At 51.1% G+C, this 18,670-nt stretch overlaps 2 non-coding genes across 2 annotated transcripts; both read left to right on the plus strand.

Moving 5' to 3' along the window:
- Positions 1 to 7,971: 7,971 nt before the first annotated feature.
- TRNAL-CAA (transfer RNA leucine (anticodon CAA)) lies at positions 7,972 to 8,077 on the plus strand. The gene is made up of 2 exons: positions 7,972 to 8,009; positions 8,032 to 8,077. It is a non-coding gene; the product is annotated as a tRNA-Leu (tRNA).
- Positions 8,078 to 8,357: 280 nt separating this feature from the next.
- Positions 8,358 to 8,429, plus strand: TRNAE-CUC (transfer RNA glutamic acid (anticodon CUC)). Its single transcript has one exon. It is a non-coding gene; the product is annotated as a tRNA-Glu (tRNA).
- Positions 8,430 to 18,670: the final 10,241 nt, after the last annotated feature.

Consider the following 18,670-nt stretch of genomic DNA (forward strand, 5'->3'; position numbering starts at 1 on the left):
AACCTGGGAATCCTAATTGACTCTTCTGTGATATTAACATCACATACATCAGCTAGTCCTGATGATACTGTCTGCAGAAATAGATCTTGAATCCAATCCCTTCTGGCCCTCTCCACTGCTAAAACCTTATTCCAAGTCACCTGTATTAGTTTTCTGTGGTTGCCATAACATTACCACAAACTTGGTGGTTAAAAACAGCAGAAATTTTTTCACTCATAGCTGTGCAGGTCAGAAGTCTTAGTGTCAGGGTGTCACCGGGGCCATATCCTCTGTAAGCGTTCTAGGGGACAATCCTTTACTTGCCTCTTGTAGCTTCTAGTGGTGACCTGGCATTCCCAGACTTGTGGCCACATCACTCCAATCTCTGTCTCCCTGGTCGCATTGCTGCCTCTTCTTTTGCCTGTATCAAATCTCCCTGTGCTTCTCTTTTATAGAACATTTGAGAAGACATTTAGACCCACCTAGATAATCCAAATAATCGCCTCATCTTGATACCCTAAAACAGTCACATCTGCAAAGTGTTTGCCAGATTGATCTGCTTCCTTCCACTCTCACAAAGCAGGGAGGAACAAACCTGCTTAAAACCTTTCAGTGGTCACCAGGGCAACCCAAAACCCTCACCATGACCTCAAGGCCTATGTGGCCTGGCCCTGTGCTGCTTCTCTGGCCTCCCACACCTTTTTGCTGTTTCTCAAGGGTTCCAAGCGTGCAGGAGGGGGAGTTCCTTCTCTCTGGAGCACCCACTCCCCAGCTTCTCATGTGGTTGTTTCCTTCCTAAGTAAATCTCAGCTCCAAGATCACCCATTCAGATTCTTTTTATCATTTTCTGCCCCACCGCCCTCTTCTATCTCCTTCATAGTACTCATAGTAGTCTGAAATCATTTTAGGAACTTATTTGCTTGTGTGTTTGTTGTTGGTATATGATGATTGTTGCTGTCCCATGCTTTCCTTCTCTATGGCCTAAACAGCCCAAATGACATGGTGTCCACTCATAAGCTACCCTTAGGATGAACCCAGTACATCCTGCCCGTATCATACTCTTGAATTATGGTACCAGTGACTCAACAAGATACTCATCTGCCTGGTCTAAGGTAGAAAGAAAGATTAACCACCTTATTCCAGAAACTTTACTCATTAATGAAAGTCCTTCATGAATCATAACAGGAGAACTCCATAGCGGACAAACAGAAAAAAACTTTATTCTTTCCCTTCACGGTCCCTTAATAGACATCTGCAAAATCCTGGTTCCTCTGTCCCGTGGATGAAATCAGAGCAGGTTCCATAACTCTCAGTCACTCTTAGATAATAAAAAGTCCTTTACTTGATGTGAGACCCAAGAACACTCTTTGTTCTCTCAGTCTGATACTGTTCAAAATAATAAAATTCTAAACTCCTTAATTCTCCTATAACCCTCTCCAAAGAAATCCTCTTTTCTTTTTTTTTTTTTCTTTCAGCCTCTCTTCAGTTTCTTACATCACTGAAGTAACAGATGAGCCAGGTCTCTCAAAACAGTCACCCTCTTTTGTTATGTCCTGCAGAGAAGCACTAACTTCTTTGGCTTGGAGGGGAAGAAGGGATTCTCTATATTTGTCCTCTACCTTAGCCCAATCTGAGACTGGCATTTATTTTTCTGGGACTCTAGACGGCACCTTAGCCTCCTTATCTTCTGCCCTGGGAAAAGCCAAATTTAATAATATTGCAGTACCCTCTGAGTTCTCAATATCGTCTCCCCAAATAGAAAACCACCTTCCACTCCCCTAGTCCAAGCAGGGAACAGCCAGATTGCTCCAGTGTTGTATTATCAACCCGCTGCTCCGAAATCCTGAGAAGACTCATTTGGAGCGGAGAAGGAGCACTCTACAGGTAGTTTCTGCCTTAAATTTCGAGTCCCCAAGACATCATCAATCCTGCCCAGGCCCCACGTCTATGCAAGAGACTTTCCCGCCCCTTTGCTCTCCCCGTCATCCAATCAGCGTGCGGCGTCTGTTTTCTCCAGCCAATTACTATCTCCAGGAGTCCAATGCCTTTTGTCCTCGCCCTCTGCCCATCAGTGGGCGGTGCCTGCGTCCCGCGGTCAATCACAGCTGGGCTTGGCCCGCCAGGGCCCCCTGTGACGCCATGTGGGCGGGGCGGGACGGTATATAAGAGATGCGGGGCGCCTCTCCGCTTGGGGCCTGGTGAGCTGCCCGCCCATCTCTTGTAGTCCTGAAGTCCAGCCCAGAAGGGCGCAGGACATGAAGGAGAAGGAAGCCGGCAGCCGGGTGACTCGCCGTCGGAGATGTCGCAGCAGCAGCAGGGGTGCTCTCCGCCGCTGCGGCAGGGGACACGGCGGAGCACAAGGCGCCGATCGAGGGGCGACACTGTGTTCCAGGTGCTGAAGCAGCAGGTGTCCAGCGACGCAGTGGTCGTACTGCACGTGATGGAGCGGGACCTCTTCAACCAGATGGCGCGCGGGGTGACCCGGCTTAGGCGAGAGGACGCGGATGTACACGGCGAGCGCCGGGCCACCAGTACTGCTGAGATCAGCGCCGCACTCCGGTCGTTACTGTCCCCGAGAGCTGCGCTTCATGCCCGCTCATCTTCCTTACAGGCGCGTGGCCGGCGGGTGGCCCGCTTGCTGTCCGCTCTAGTCCGCAGGAGGGGGCCCTGCCGGTGGTCCCTTCGGAACAGGCCCCGCTGCCGAATGCTTGCGGGAAATCGCGGGTTTACAGATACAGCTCGGTTATCATCCAGGCTGTAGCAGGGGTACATGCACCTGGGCCTTTGGTTTATTGCAGAAGAAATGAAGGTGTTTCCAGAGTAAAGGAAGGGACATTTGAAAATCAGGCAGGGATGTCATGGGTTCAGGCAAAGGTCCAAGCAGACGTGGGAGGTTAGAATCCAGGCACCTGGACCACTCCTTATGTCTCATCCCCTGTTGAAGATGGAAATAAAGAGAAATCTGATTTGCTGTCAGTAGAACCTGGCTTCTTGTGCGCTGCTTTGTGGGAGTGGAGGTCTTCCCTGGCTGGATGTGATGGGTGAGAAGAGCTCAGACAAAGATAGGGTTCCTCCAGTAGGGGAAGTGCCCTGTCTCCTCCATCCGCAGTCGAGCATTTCTCGTCTTAGTCATCTTCATTCCCATTGCACTGTTGCCCTTGCGTATTCAAATGGAGATGAGAGGTAAAGTCAGAAGGGCAAGTAGGGGGTGTTGACAAAACACTGGCCACCTAAGCCAGGCTTACTAGGGAAAGAGGAGCCTGAGATTAGAATTGAGGTTAAGGGGCAATCTTCCCCACCCCCACATAGGCCCCCTACATTTTTCTCCTGCTATTTTCTAGCAAGCTGGGACTCTCCATCTAGAATTCCCTGCTCCTGCTCCACTTCCTGTGTTTGTTCTTTCCCCCTCATCTCTGTTCTCTCCCATTCCTGTTTTATTCTCTCCACTTACTGTCATTTCTTCTGTTTTATTTCTAACTGTCCCCTTTTCCTCCTTTCTGGCCCTCAGTGCCTATTCTTGCCTCCTTTTGTTTTCTGTCTTCTCTTTTCCTTGCCTCAGTCTTTATGTTTCTTCCTCTGTACCTAGAAAATTTCACATTTGGGCCAAAAATGGATCCAACCGATATTCTACTGCCATCTTCCACTGCGATCTTCCAGCATCAGGCTTCTAATACAGAAGAATTGGTGAGCTACCAACATTCTGAAGTCCTTTCTCCTAATTCTGTTCTTGTTGCATTCCCTTCCTTGTCTGTTCAATCCACTCACGAGACCATTTTTGGGTGGTTCTCAAAATGAACCATCTTTCCTTGCTTCCACCCATCAGCACCTGGTGAATTTTGCCCCCCTCCCCCCCAAGACTGTCCATTCTAACCACATAATCAGACTTCTAACCAAAGTCTTCTCCTAGTTGAGAACTGAAGCCACTTCCACCGGTGAGAACTGGGAAACACGGTTGGAATTCCCTCATCATCAGTCTTCAGTTTACTTTCTCCAGGAGTATCTAAAACAGCTTGGGGCTGAACTTCCCATTTGGAGCCCTGAGCAGAGACTGCATTCTGCTGGGTTAAACTGTTGGGCTTCATGCCTCATCAGCCTTGACACTCTATAGGCTTTCTCTGAAATTCATGCAGAGGCTAATCACATCATCTCTCATCTCCTAGGCCAAAACCCTAATGAAAGATGCTCTACCTTGAGAGCTAAGTAGACAGGACTCGATCACAAGCAATTCTTAAGAATCCCAGAAGCTTGGATGTGAGGGTGATCTGGCTGCGACATCTGTCACTCCATTGATCGCCAGGGTTGATTTGGCTGATCTGGCTGGCTAAGCGGGTGTCCCCTTCCTCCCTCACCACTCCATGTGCATCCCTCCTGAAGCTGTGCGCCCAGTCGAAGAGGACAACCATCTCCGATAGAGGAGGACCCTTTTTCTCGGTCAAGGGTATACGAGTAGCTGCTACCCCCTGCTAGAACCTCCAAACGAGCTCTCAGGAATCCCAGAAGCTTGCCATAGCTGTATGCAAAAATGGTCCCCATCAGTGTCCTTCCCATAGCCCTGTGTATCTAGAAGTCCTGGGAAAGGAAAGGAAATAAACTTCAAACAGCCCAGTAGTAAAGCAAGGTGAAAAATGTATTTAATAGGTGAGGACACGTGATGGGAAAAACTTCTGTTGTAAGGCCTGCCTCTGGTTATGCCAAACCTCTCCCTGGAGTGTGAAGACTCCTAGCATAATGCCTAAAACAAAATGCTTGCCCCTCAGCCTTCTCCACCAGGAAAACCCGAGTCTGGCTATTGTATCTGTTGAGACGACTGTTTCAAGTTTATTAACTGAAGTCTTGACTTTCCGAAGGCAATAGTTTCAGACTAGAAAGCAAAACTGAGAGGTTTCTGAACTACCTATATCTCCCTCTACCCTTCTTTCTCTATTTTTCTTCACAGTACTTATCACTCCCAACTTATTCTTATTCTTATTCTTATTCTTATTCTTATTCTTATTCTTATTCTTATTCTTATTCTTATTCTTTACATCTTCCTTCCCTGGAGTGTGAGCTTCTTGAGCACAGATATTTCATCATCTTCTCTGCTACAACCCTGGTCCTTGCCCTCCAGGGTCTCAGAGGATTTTCGGGGTGAGCTAGGAGGGATGAAGGCAGATCAAGTGTGGAAAAGGCAGCTAACTCACTGGCAGACTGTGAGGTAAGGTCAGGCTGGGCAGAAGTTCCTGAGGGCCAAGGAGGCCACCAGAGGAATTAGTATATTATTTTGAGGGTTGTGGAAAATGCTCTTCCCCTTCTTTCAATGCCTGTGTCCTCCTTCCAGTGAAGGCTCCAATGTGAGAGATATGATCACCCCAAATTTGGAAGTGAAAAAGAGATTATTAGTGACAAAGATTCCCTCTTGATCAAAATGTAGTCAGGCTCCTCTGAACCTTCCTTTCTTTTTTTCTTTTGTTTTTTTATTTTATTGAGTTGTAGTCAGTTTACAACGTGGTGTCAATTTCCAGTGTAGCGCACAATGTTTCAGTTATACATGAACATACATATATTCGTTGTCACATTCTTTTTCCCCATGAGCTACCACAAGATCTTGTATATATTCCCCTGTGCTATACAGTATAAACTTGTTTTTCTATTCTATATGTATCTGTCAGTATCTACAAATTTCGAACTCCCAGTCTGTCCCTTCCCACCCCCCTCCCTGAACCTTCCTTTCAACTAGGCCTTGACCTTGGGTTTCCATGTCCTGCCTTGCGGAGTCTGATTTTAATAAGAATCCTGCTAGATCAGTCTAGTGAGAATCCCCCCACTCTTAATACCTGATCACTCTCCACAACTAATCAAGTTCCTCATGCCCCACCATTCCCCAGGTGGTATCTGATGACCCTGGCCCGCCTTCAGCAGAAATCCTGTTACATCCGTTTAGCAAGGGTCTCTCTACCCTTGATGACTCTTCTTAACCATTTTCCATCCACTGACCCCCAACCTGCTCCTTGGCTGTAAGTCCCCACTTTTCCTTGCTGTATTTGGAACTGAACCCAATTCTATATGAAGTCTCTTTTCCCCTATTGCAATAGTTCCTGGATAAAACCTGTTTTTACAGCTCTAACTACTGTTCGGCTCTGATTCTCTTGGATTCTAGGTGTCCTTACAGTGGAGTGCTTAGCGTAGTCTAGCAGATCTTTTGGGGAGTATCTGATTCCATGTACACCTTTGATTGGCTTCTATTGACTTGACTATTTTATGATACTGTGTGGGTAGAAGTTAACTTGTAGAAAACTGACAATAATGCCAATGGTTTCTGTCTGAGATCAAGGGCAAAGATTTCTACTGACAGCAATACAAATACAATTTGTCAAGAGATGCATCTGATTTACCTCTGGCAGAAACAAACAACCCCAAAGTAGAAACCGTACCTTAAACATCACAGCTTATTATCCCCTTAGTATATTAATCTGCCTTCCACCTGCTGCAGTCTATTTTCAACATTCCTTTGGCTGGCTGATATTAAAAACAAAAATCTCTTCAAAAATCTCCTTTGAATTGGTTATAGCAGCATCCAGGGCCCCACATTAATGAGTTGAATAAAATCTTGACATGTATACATCATTCATGTATTTTTCATGGGAGTCCTGTGTTCTACTTTTCGAAAATTATTTTTAGGAGAAGTTACCTCAATGAGGCCTTACTTGACCACCAGAGTCTAAAAATAGAACTCCACCCTTTCAGGGCCCTGCTTTTGTCCTCACAGCCTGCATGTTTGTGCTGTCCCCTTCACTAGCAGTCAGCTTGCCAGGGCAGGGGGCTTGCTGTTTGTTTGATGCTATATCAGTAAAGACTAAATGAATAAACAAGTGAGTCAGTGAATGAGTGAATGAATAGTATGTGGTCTGGAGCACAGGAGTCAGGACTCTCCATGTGATGCTAAAGCACATTTACTGTCTTTGCACTGTTTTGAGAACTGCTCCCCTGAATTCTTTTTCAATTAGGCCTGACTTCTGGACTTCGGTGTTTGTGTCTCCATTGTCCAGTTTTAGAAAGAATCCTGTTAAACATGTTTAACCAGAATGCCCCATCCTTGATATCTGATCACCCTGAATATGTAATGGGTTCCTTGTCCTCTACCATCCCCCAGGTGATGTCTCATATGCTAGCTTACTTTCAGCAAGAACCATGTTAGATCGGTTTGGATAGAATTCCCCCTTAGTAATTTTCCATTCACTGACCCCACCACCACTCTTTGGCTATAAATTTCCACTCTCCCTTGTACTTCGGGTTAAATCCAATCTCTCTCCCCAACTGCAAGACCCCATTGCAGTGGTGTCTACACCTATCGGGATAGAGCCCTTGAATAAAGTCTTCCTTTCAGTGCTTTAACAAGTGTCGTGGATGAGTAACTTTTTTTTTTTTAAACACCGATCCCCCATTATCTCTTAACCACAGCTGTGTGACTTGGCAGAGGAAGAAGGGTGGACGTTTAAGGATGGATATGCCAAGGACAATAAGGCAGAAAGCCCTAATGATAATGAAACAACAGCAATCACTGTCACTCTGTGGCAAGCCTATTTCTACGTGCTTTCCATGTATTCCCTCAACTAGCCAGTTTCCCCAACGCGGGTCGGGAATGTGCGGCGGGAACCCAGGATCTGGCAGTGGCGGGTTGCCTGGATGGGCTGCAGTCCGGCGCTTTTCTCTTTGCCTTTGATGCTACAGTTTCCTGCCTTTACTGAGCCAGGCGGTCACAAACCCCTCTGGTTTTCCGGCGGGATTCTCCTTGCTTCTGTAGGTTCGGTAAGATGCCCGGCCCGAGCGGAAAGATGAGCGAAGCTGGGAAGTCTGGAGTGCATCGCAGACCCGGCACCCTCTAGAGCTCAGAGCGCAGTTCTCCAGCGCTCCGGCTGGGTGGATCCTGGGACAGCCTGCCTGGAGGGCTCAGGGACGCAGCGCAGCAGGCAGGCGCAGGAAGCAGGCTCAGTGCAGGGCACCCCCAACCAGCGTGTCAGGATGGCCGAGTGGTCTAAGGCGCCAGACTCAAGGTGTTCACCTTGCCTGTGGGCATTCTGGTCTCCGAATGGAGGCGTGGGTTCGAATCCCACTTCTGACAGGCGCTTTTTACCCTCTTCCCTGCAGGGATCTTTGATCCTTCTTGAGCCCTTTTCTCCGCCTTTTCGTTTTGTTTTCTGGGAAGGCGGCCACACTCAGACTATCGATAGCTGCCGTTCCCCACTGCCTATTTTTCTGATTTGCAGTGGTTGAATGGCCGCCTAGGTGGATGAGGAAGGCGGGTTAAATACCTAAGGTTCATAGACTCACATGACTATATCCTGTCTACGTCACACCTTTTACATTTAGTCTAGCTCACTAAGGAAACGCTCTCTGTGTGCTCCCTGGTGGTCTAGTGGTTAGGATTCGGCGCTCTCACCGCCGCGGCCCGGGTTCGATTCCCGGTCAGGGAAAACTGCTTTTCTTTTTTTAATTAACGTTTTCAACCTTTTACTTAGAGGAGAATGTAATAATCGGAAGCGGGCGTTAATGTGGTTAGTGAGGGCCGGCTGCGTTTGAATCTTTGTCCTATGCCTGCAATACCTTAATTATGAAGGGAAGAACAATGCGGGAAGAGCTATATGATCCAAAGAGAGAAACCTGGGGCTGCCACAAAGGGTAGGTCTTCTACTGACCGGGGTTAAAAAGTCTCGCCAGTGTCTAGAAGACCATTAGAACAGCACATGTCGCCTAGCGGGGTGGCTCAAGAAGATCTTAGCTCCTCACAATGGCTTGGGCAAATTTTGCTCTGAACAGACATCCCAGACTTTGCCTTGGGTGCTGGGCTGCCAGGGTGACCAACTGTTCATCCTAGAAGAGTCAGAATTGGCCTCAGGAGTGATTGCCAAATCAACCAGTTGTTCATCCAGAGCATTCCAGACTCTACCTCTGACACCAGGCTGGTAATGATAATGTCCATCCTGGGTGCCTCAGACTTGTTTTCTGGTGCTGGGCTGCCAGGTAGATAAGCTAGTCATCCTCTTTGTCCCCAAATTGTCTGTGGCTCCTGAACTGTCCAGTTATTCATCTGAGGTGTCCTGAGTGTCCTGGACTTGGCTTTGCGTGCCAAACTGCCAGATCAATAAGGTGTCCATTTCGGGCTTCCCAGATTGGCCTCCAGTGCCAGGCTGGCAGGTCCACCAGCTGTTTGACTCAGGCGTCCCAAACTTGGTCTCAGGTGATGTTCTGGCAGGTAACTGGCTGTCTGTTTGGGCATTCTGGATTAGGCCTCAAGTGTCAAGTTTCTAGGTCAATCAGATGTCAATCCTGGGCATCCCAGGTATCCTAGACCTGGCCTTGTGTGTCAGACTGCCGAGTAAACCAGCTGTCCATCTTAGGCGCCCCAGACTTGGCATCAGGCCTTAGGCTGCTGGGTTGACCTGCTATTCATCTTGGGTGTCCTGTGTGTCTTGGACTTGGCCTTGGCACTGAGCTACCAGGTCGACAAGTTGTCACCAGCATCTCAGGCTTCCTGAACTTGGCCTTGGGCACTATACTGCTGGATCAACCAGCTGTCCATCCCAAGAGTCCTGGACTTGGCCTCTAGTACCAGGCTGCAGTTGGCCAACTGTATGTCTTGGGCCTCCCAGACTTAGTCTAGGGTGCTGGGGAGCTGGGGTGCTGGGTTACCCAGCTCTTTGTACCAGGTGTTCTAGACTTGGCCTTGGGTGCAAAATTGCTGGGTCTACCAGCTGTTTTCCCCAGGCCTGCTAGACTTGGACTTGGGTACTTGTATTAGAGCTAGAAGAACTATTCGTCCTGAGCATCCCAGACTTGGCCTTGGTCACCAGATTGCTGGGCTGACCAGCTGTCTCTCCAGGATATTCCAGACTTGGCCTTTTGTGCCAGGCTGGCATGTCAACTAGCTGTCCCAGGCATCCTGGACTTGACCTCTAGAGCCAATGTGCCACGAGACAGACCTTCCAGAAATCCTGGACTTGGCCTCAGGAATTGGGCTGCCAGGCTGACTTTCTTCCTGATCTGATCACCCTAGATTTGGCCTCTAGCCAAATCTAGCCAAATCTGGATTGGCTGCCAGGTCAGTCACCTATCTTTCCAAGGTGTTCCAGCCTTGGCCTTGGCCCTGGGCTGCCTGGTCAACCAGCTGTCTATCCCAGGCTTGGCTTCTGAATTGAGCTGCCACGTTGGCCATTAGTTTGTCCTGGGCTTGCCATATTTGGCATTAGGTGACAAGCATCCTTTAGGCCAACCAGCTGCCATCCCAGGTGTCCTGAACTTGCCTCAGGTACCAGGCTGCTGAATAAAACAACTGTTCATCCCAGGCAATCTGGACATCTTGGACTTGGCCCTGGGCATGGGGCTGCCAAGTCAACCAGATGTGTGTCCTGCACATTCAAAACTCTCCTTGGGCACCTGGCTGTTAAGTGGACCGTTTTTCTGTCCCAGGTGTCATGAATTGGTGTCAGGCATTAGGATGCCAGGTGGATCAACTGTTCGTTCAGGGAATTTAGGACTTGGTCTCAGGCACTGGGCTACTAGGTTTGCCAGTCATCTGTTCTGAGGGTCCCTGCTTTGGCATTGGCGCCAGGCTGCTGAGTCAATAAGCTGTTTTCCCCAGGTGTCTCATGGATCCCAAACTTGACCAGGCTGCCAGGCTGCCATGTTGACCAGCTGTTTGTTCTAGGTGTTTCAGACTTCGTCTTGGGCCCCAGGCTGCTAGTTCAGCTAGCTGTCCATATGGGGAATCCAAAGCTGGCTTTGGGTATCAAGAGGCTAGCTCAGCCAGCTGTTGGTCTGGGCATCTCAACTTAGCCTCAGGTGCCAGGCTGCTGGGATGACCAGTTGCCTGTTCTGGGAGTCCCTGGTGTGCCAGATTTTGTCTTGCATGCTGAGCTGCTAGGTAGAAGCGGCCTCCCACACCAGGTTGCTGGCTCAACCATCTGCTCATCTCAGGCATTGTAAACTTGACCTCAGGTGTTGGGTTGCCAGGGTGAATACGTGTCCATTTGGGCATCCAGGAGTTGGCCTTGGGCACTAGGATACTGGGCTGTCTAGCTGTCTGTCATGGGCATCTCAAACTTGGCCTCTGGATTCAGGCTGTCACATCAACCAGTGTTTTATTTCAGGTGTGCCACACTTGGTCTGGAGCGCTGAACTACCAAATCGACCAGCTGTCCATCCTGGGCCTTCTGAACTTTACCTCAGGCGCAGGCCACTGGGCCTACCAGCTGTTTATTCTGTGTAACCCTGACTTGGGCACAGTTTACAGGCTGCCAAGTAGACTGGCTATTCATCCTGAGCTTCCTGGGTGTCCCAGACTTGTCCATGGACTTCAGACAATTATGTCAACCAGCTGTCCACCCAGAGGATCGCAGTCTTGTCCTAGGGTTCCAGGCTGCTGGGTCAAGCGTTGTTTGTATGTTTTCCCAGACTTGACCTTGAGCACTATGCTGCTGGGTTGACTAGTTATCCATCCTGGGCATCCCAAGCACCCAGGACTTGGCCTTGGGTTCTAGGTTTCCTGGTGACCAGCAGTCTGATTTGGGCTCCTGAGCATCCAAGATTTGGCCTCAGGCACTGGGCTGCCAAGTCAGTCAGTTGTTTGTTTGGGGTTTCTTGGGCATTCTGGACTTGGCCTTGGGTGCTGGAGTCTACTGGGTCAACCAGCTGTTCATCAGAATGTTCTTGTCTTGGCCTCAGCACTGGGCTGCCAGATTGATTAGCTGTCTGTCCCAGGCATCCCAAACATCCTGAACATATCACTGATCACTTGGCTGTCCAGTCATTTGGAGGGGGGCATCCCAGATTTGGTTTGATGGCCAGACTGCTGCACAGACCAGCTGTTCATCCCAGGTATCCCATGCATCAAAAGTTGGTCTTTGGCACCAGGCTGCAAGGTTCATAAGATGTCCATCCCAGGAATCACAAACTTGGCCTCGGGTGCTGGGCTACTGGGTTTATTAGCTAGCTGTCCATCCAGGGCATCCCAGATTGGCCTCAGGCACTGGGTTGCTGAGAGACCAACTGTTCATCCCAGCTGTCCTGGACATAGCCCTTGGTGATGGGCTGTCAGGTCAAGCAGTTGTCTGTCTCAGGCATTCCCAGTGTCAGCCTTAGTGCCAAGCTCCTGGATGATCAGGTTTTTATCTTGGGCATCCTGGACATTCCACACTTGGCCTCAGGTGACAGGCTGCTGGGTTGACCAGCTGTTTGTCTCAGGGATCTCAGACTTGGCCTCAGGAGCTGTACTTCCTGGTGACAGCTGTCAATCCTGGGTGTCTTGTGCATCCCAGACTTGGCCTCAGGCCCTTAATGGCTGGGTTAACTAGCTGTTCATCCTGGGCATTCTGAATGTCCTGGTGTTGGCCTTGAGTGTCAGGCTGCTGGGTCAACCACCAATCTGTCTTGAGTATCCCTTGCATCTCCAAAGTGTCCTCAAGCACTGGGCAGCCAGTTTGACTAGCTGTCCATCCTAGGCACCCAGCTTTGCATTGGGCATCAGGCTTCTGACCCAGAAGCAATTGTTGGACCAGCAGTTCTACCTACTTGACTCAGATTTACTTCAGCACTGGGCTGCCAGTTCGACCAGTTGTCTGCTCAGGGCATCCCAGACCTGGTCTCTGGCCCCAGATTACTGGATCAAACAGCTCTCTGTCTGGGGCATTCCAAATGTGGTTTTGAGCACCAGGCTGCTGGGTCAAATAGCTGTCTGTCCCACATGTCCCAGTTTTGGCCTCAGTGCAAGGCTGTTGGGAAAAGCTGTTCATTCCTGCCATCCCATGTGTCCTGAACTTTCCCTCAGGCACCAGGCTGCCAGGCCAGCCACCTGTCTGTCCTGGGCATCCTGGGTATCCTGGGCTTGACATTGGGTGCTGTGCTGTCAAGTTGACTAGCTCTTCATATAAGGGGTCCTATGCATCCCAAATTTTGCCTCACATGACAAGCTGCTGTCAACCAGCTGTCCATCCTGGGTGTCCTGAACTTGGCCTTGAGAGCCTAGCTGCCAGGCCAACCATTTGTCAATCCCAGGCAACCTGAACTTAGCCCAGGATGCCTACCTGCTGGGTTGACTGGCTGTCTGTCCAAGGTATCAGTTACATTCCCTTAGGCTCTGGGCTGCCATTTCTATTAAAGAAGGGTGTGGGCAGAGAGGGATGGAGGGAAGAGGAAGAGAGACAGAGACAGAGATAGATTGAGAGACAGAGAAATTGAGACATTAAAAGACAGGGGTGGGGGTACACAGGAGCGAGTGAATGAGATGGAAACCACAGACTTCTTATAACTGCGTCTGGCAAGTGATATCCATCACTTTTGTAGTACTTGCAGTTAGCAGCAAGTTGTTAAGTCTAGTGCCACTCAGATGGGCCATATCTGTCTGGGGAGAGGGGTGAAGGGGTCAGAGAAGGCTTCCCCAAGGAGGGGTCATGTGACCTGAAAGCCAGGAGTGGAGGTCTGTGATGGTGCCAGTGCTGCCGGGCAGCGGTGCTCACTGACTGCTCGCTCAGGCCCCACGTCACGGCTGCTCACAGGGCGGTGACTAGGCCTAGCATAGCGAGTTTGGTGGCCTGAAAGGCTGGGGCTGCAGGGGTGGGGGCAGAGTCCGTGTGTTGCCTGGAAGGGGGTGTTTGGGTGATTCTCCTCTCAACATCCATGCTTCCTCTTGTCCCTGAAAGCTGGCAGGGTCTGTTGGGACCCAGGGGATCCCAAACCCCTGAATGGAACAGGGGACAGGAGTGAGCTCTGGGAAAGGGCAGACCCTTCCAGCTGAGCTGGTGGCCTTTGCAGAGGCAAGCTGGGAGTCAGGCCCTGATCCTGAAGGTAGACAGTAGCCCTCCAGGTCCCATCTTGGCTCTCCTCAAGAGTAACTTGCTAGGCTAGGGAGGGGTGTGTGAGGCAGGGGAAGGAAAATGGGCATCTGTTTCAGTTTCCTGCTTCAGGAGGAGGGCTCTCCCTCCTCAATGGAGGGGCTGGACCTCCCAGCATGGACTGTTTGGGGTAAGAGGTTTGTGTGGGTGCTGCTTCGGACCTCTGACAGGGGGTTCCTCTAACTCTGCTGCCCTCCTGCCTTCCCCCAGTGCCTTATCATCAATCCTGGGCCCCAGTCTGGACTAGTCACCAGAGGGTGTCTGTCAGCTTCCATACTTCTCTTCCCAAGAGGCTGATGGACTACACACAGTTCAACACGTCTCACTTGGATCTGGAGCACCACGCAGTTGGAGCTCTGGAGCCCAGAGTCCGAGCCAGAGGGTCAGGAGGGCTGGGAGGGGCTGCTGTCAAGAGGGATGCGGCTGGGCCACAGAGACGAGCAGAGAGCAGTCCCAGCTTACTCCTCTGGTGCACTTCAGTTTGGAAACCCTTCCTGGGATGTGGACCTTGGGCTTGAATTTCCCTTAACAGCAATTGGGGTCTTTTACGTTTTTGCGGTGGCACTGATAGGTAGCTGTGTTGTTAGACAGCTCCAGGGGCAGCTGTAATGCCCGCTCTAGGGCAGGTCAGCTGCACGGCCAGTGCTCGCACCCACTCCAGCACCAGTGCCCAAGCCGAAGCCACTTCTGGTTCTGGTTCCAGTGCCACTTCCAGATGTGGGGGCAGTACCTGCTCCAGAGGTCCAGTCAGCTCTAGCCCAGCTCTGTGCTCGCATCACATCAGCTCCAGTACCAGCTCCAGAGCTAGAACCAGCTCAAGGGCCATCTGGCTCCAGAGCTACAGCCACATCCCAAGCCAGCACCAACTCCCAGCACAGAGCAAGCTCCAGGGCCAACTCCAGAGCTAGCCCAGCTCCAGTACAAATCCTAAAACTAAATGCTAGCTCCACACCACCTCCAGTGTTACAGCTGGCCTCACTGCCAGGTCCAGAAAAGAGCCAAGGGCAGCTCTGGTAACAATTTCCCTTCAGAGTCACATCTGAGGCCAGCCAGCTCCAGGACCAGCTCTAGAACTCTCTCTGGAGCTAGCGCCGTCTCTAGCATCTTTGCCAGAGCTGGAGGGAGCACCACCTGCAGGGCTGGATCCAGGGCCAGATCCAGAACTAGAAGCAACTTCAGCACCCGCTCTCGTACCAGCCCCCCCCTGAGTTAGAGCTAGCTCTGGTACCACCGCCAGGGCTGCTTCCAGAGTCGGGGCCACCACGTCCCCTGAGCTCCAGCCGGCTCCACCACCAGCTCTGGCACCAGCTCCAGGACAGGGACTGCTGTGTATGATCCACTTCCGTGTCTGCTGCGGCAACTGCTCTAGCATCAGCTGCAGATTTAGAACCACCTCCCAAGGTAATTACAGACGTAGGATCCACACTAAGTTCTGAGCCTTACCAGCTCCAGCTCTAGCGCTAAGTCATGAGCCGGAGCGCACACCAGCGTCAACTTCTGCCCCAGCTCGGAACCAGAGCCAGCTCCGGCATGAGCTGGAGTTACGGCCAGTGTCGGTTCCAGAACTGCAACCAGCTGGAGCGCCGACTCCAGCACCAGCACCAGCTCTACAAAGAACTCTGGAGACGGACGCAGCTCTCTCACTGACTCCCACGCCAGCTTCAGCCTTAGCTGGTCCAGCACCAGCCCCGGCAGCAGCCCCAGAGCTAGAGCTGCTGCGCGCTTTACACCCGGAACCAATTTGGAGAGCAGAGACACAGCCAGCCCAGAGCTAGAGACGCCTCGCAGCCCTGCGCCAGGTCCGTGACCAGCGACAGCAGCAGCTCCACCATCAGATCCAGCCGCACCTCGAGCTCCAGCTGCTTCAGTGGCAGCCGCAGCTGGAGCCCCCCCAGCACCTGCTTCTGAGCCAGAGCCGACTTCAGCACCGGTCCTCGCATCGTGTCCAGATCCAGACCCAGCTCCAGTTCCAGGCTCAGAGCCAGCGCGTCATGTGAGCTAGAGCCAGCTCTGGTATCTCTGTTACGTTCTTTTCTAACTTTTATTTTTTAGGTTTACTTTGCTCTTTTTCACCAAGGGTACCTTCTAACTAACTCCTAGCAATAGCCAGCCTCAGGAGCCCCCTCTCCGCGGGGAGTGGCCCGGGCTCGCCAGGCACCTCGCTCCCAACCTGCCAGCCCAGACCACCCCCGGGTTTGGCTCACTACTGACCCTCCCTTCTGGCCGGGCACGATTCCTGACAGTGGACAGGCTGCCCCAGACTCCTGTGGACCACTTTGCTGCCTTAGATGCCTTCTGCTCTCTGGGACTCAGAGGACTAGCTAACCTTAGCTCAGGACCACTGCCAGTGGGCATACTGCCCTGCCTGCTGCCAGGTGCTGCCCCCTGTACACTTCCTTCATTCCTTCACAGGTGCTGGTCATCACCATCTGGGCCCACAGGCAGCCTAGAGCACCCACTCACTCTCTGGGTCTGACAATGGCAGCTCTCTTATGTCATAACAGCACCTGCCCGTGACCCTCCTAGGGGTCCTGGCCCTGTCTCCTACCGCTCCAGCCTTTCTCAGGCTAGATGGGATCTCAGAGACTCCATGCTCAAGGCCAGCTGAGAGTCAGAGTCTTATCTACCTCCCCACCCTGCACTGCACCCCCCCTGGTAAAGGAGAGGCCCCCCCTCACATACCTTGCTCTTCACCAGGTGAGGAGGGGCAGCCGAGTCCCACTGAGGTTACCTGGTGCCACTGTAAGTGCCAGGCATCAAGGACTTTGTGAGACCACAGGAGGTGGGGCCGGTGGGAAGGGGAGATTTCAGAGGAGGTGAGAGGGTGATTGATTTTTTGTATAAAAGGTTAAAGTTTACTATTATTGTAAACAGCAAAACTTGCACTTGAAAATTATATCAAAATCCCACTTTCGCTACAGCCTGGGAGATGTGGTTTTGTGTTCTTTCATTTCTTGTGTTTAATATGAGATAGACACGCTCAGTCCTCATTCAGTGTCTTGCAGGGTCATTAGTTTATTGTGTGCAGAAGTGAGAAAGGCCAGCCTTCTCTGAAGGACGTGCCCACGTCCACCTTCCACAGAAACTTTTATTTCAGTGTCATTAAGCTGAACGAGGAGCTGAGGCAGCGCCTCAGAACCCAGGGGATTCAGAGGTTGAAGGCACTTGCACAGGCACAGCAGCAGCCGCTGAAATCTGAGCATCTTTAAAAGTAACCCTTGCCCGGGCCGTTTCCCGCCCCCGGACAATGGCTGCCTTTCTACACTTCAGAGGAAGAGAAGCTTTCTACTTCTCCTGCTGAGGTGTCCTTTGACCACCAGTTGGGAAAACTGTAGATCAAACTCTGCAATTCCACGAGCCCAAGTGGGGGAAACGTATACAAGACAAAAACATACAACGTGGAAAAGAACAAGCCAGAGTAAGATTACTGGCAACCAGGCTGAGGGCAGACAGGGCTTTCCATCATAGTCCCCCTTCTCCCAAGGTCAGCACTTCACCTGAACTTGAATACTCCTCTGACCTCAGAATTCCTTTCCTTGTTTTGTTTTTTGTTTTTTTTTTTTTAAATCCAGGGGAAAGATCTGTGATACAGAGTTTAGGGCTACAGCTGGGTGTCATTCTGTAAGTGTCCCTGCTGCCTGTGTACAGGGATTTCCCGCACCCCCGCAACGCCTTGTGCAACCATTTTAACCCAGACATGCCCTAGATGCCACCTGTCCCCCGTCGGGTACACCCTGGTAACCCTCCTCTGGCTGGGTGGGGCCCTGTGAACGTCCTTTGTTTATGTCACAGGGATGTAAATCCTTCCTGCAGGGAGGGGAAAGATGCAGCCAGATGGACGGGGAGGGGGTGTACCGCCAGGACCAGCGATACGTGGGCGGCACAGACACAGCTCTCCCCGTCAGACACCGGAGCGTTTCCAACCCAGGTGGGAAACACACACTGCCCTGAGCTCACCCAAGCGCCCTCCGGGGCCTTCTCCCAGGACTGAAAGCTAAAGGATTAACACCAGGCACAGCAGGAGGTCCCAGGACCTTACACAGCCTTCAGCCTGCACCCTGTCAGAATACACAGCCTGTAAGGGCAAGAGATAGACAAATGGTGGGGCAATTCTGAGTTACCCTTTCCTCCTCAATGGCTATAGGTGTCACTCAGACACACAGCAAGGCTCACCTCTGCCAGGCCCCAAGTGATTGTGCAAGGATATTGTTGAAGGCAAATGGGTGTGCAAGAAGCAGACACAGAAAAGAGCAAAATGGAGCAAATGATTGTTGCGCCACACAGAGATTGTAATGGAGTTGATTATTGATGGCTTAGTGGAATTTGGATTCTGCAGAATTAATGTGCAAGGAAAGACTAATAAATCAGCACAAACGGGCAAAGAGTGGTTGTTTTGCAGTGAGTGTGCAAACATTGACTCTCAAATGGTACATGGTGGGATGCAGGAGAAGCCAGAAGGAGCAGGATAGTGAAGAATGGTTGATAACCTGGCGTCAGTGAGTGTTCAAAGTGCCTCTTGCAGTGAGTGTGCAACAAGACATGGCCGAATAGCACACAGTGGGTTGTGAGAATAGAAAGCCTGGTGGTGAGCATGGGAGAAGCAATTGTTAAATGCTGCAGGAGTGTGCTGGAGCGAAATCGGGGCGCACACACATTAGACTGGTTTTTGAACTGCAAATGGAGTGTGTAGACAGTGACTCTGAAAGGCAAATAGGTGTGCAGAGTGTGAAGTGAACTGGAAATGCCAGACACTGGCTTTTGAACTACACAGCGCGTGTGCCGGCAGACGTCGCTGAGCGTCAGAGTGGGCCTGTGGGAAGTGGGCACTG

The sequence above is a fragment of the Camelus bactrianus genome, chromosome 3, assembly GCF_048773025.1.
Source record: "Camelus bactrianus isolate YW-2024 breed Bactrian camel chromosome 3, ASM4877302v1, whole genome shotgun sequence".
NCBI lineage: Eukaryota > Metazoa > Chordata > Mammalia > Artiodactyla > Camelidae > Camelus > Camelus bactrianus.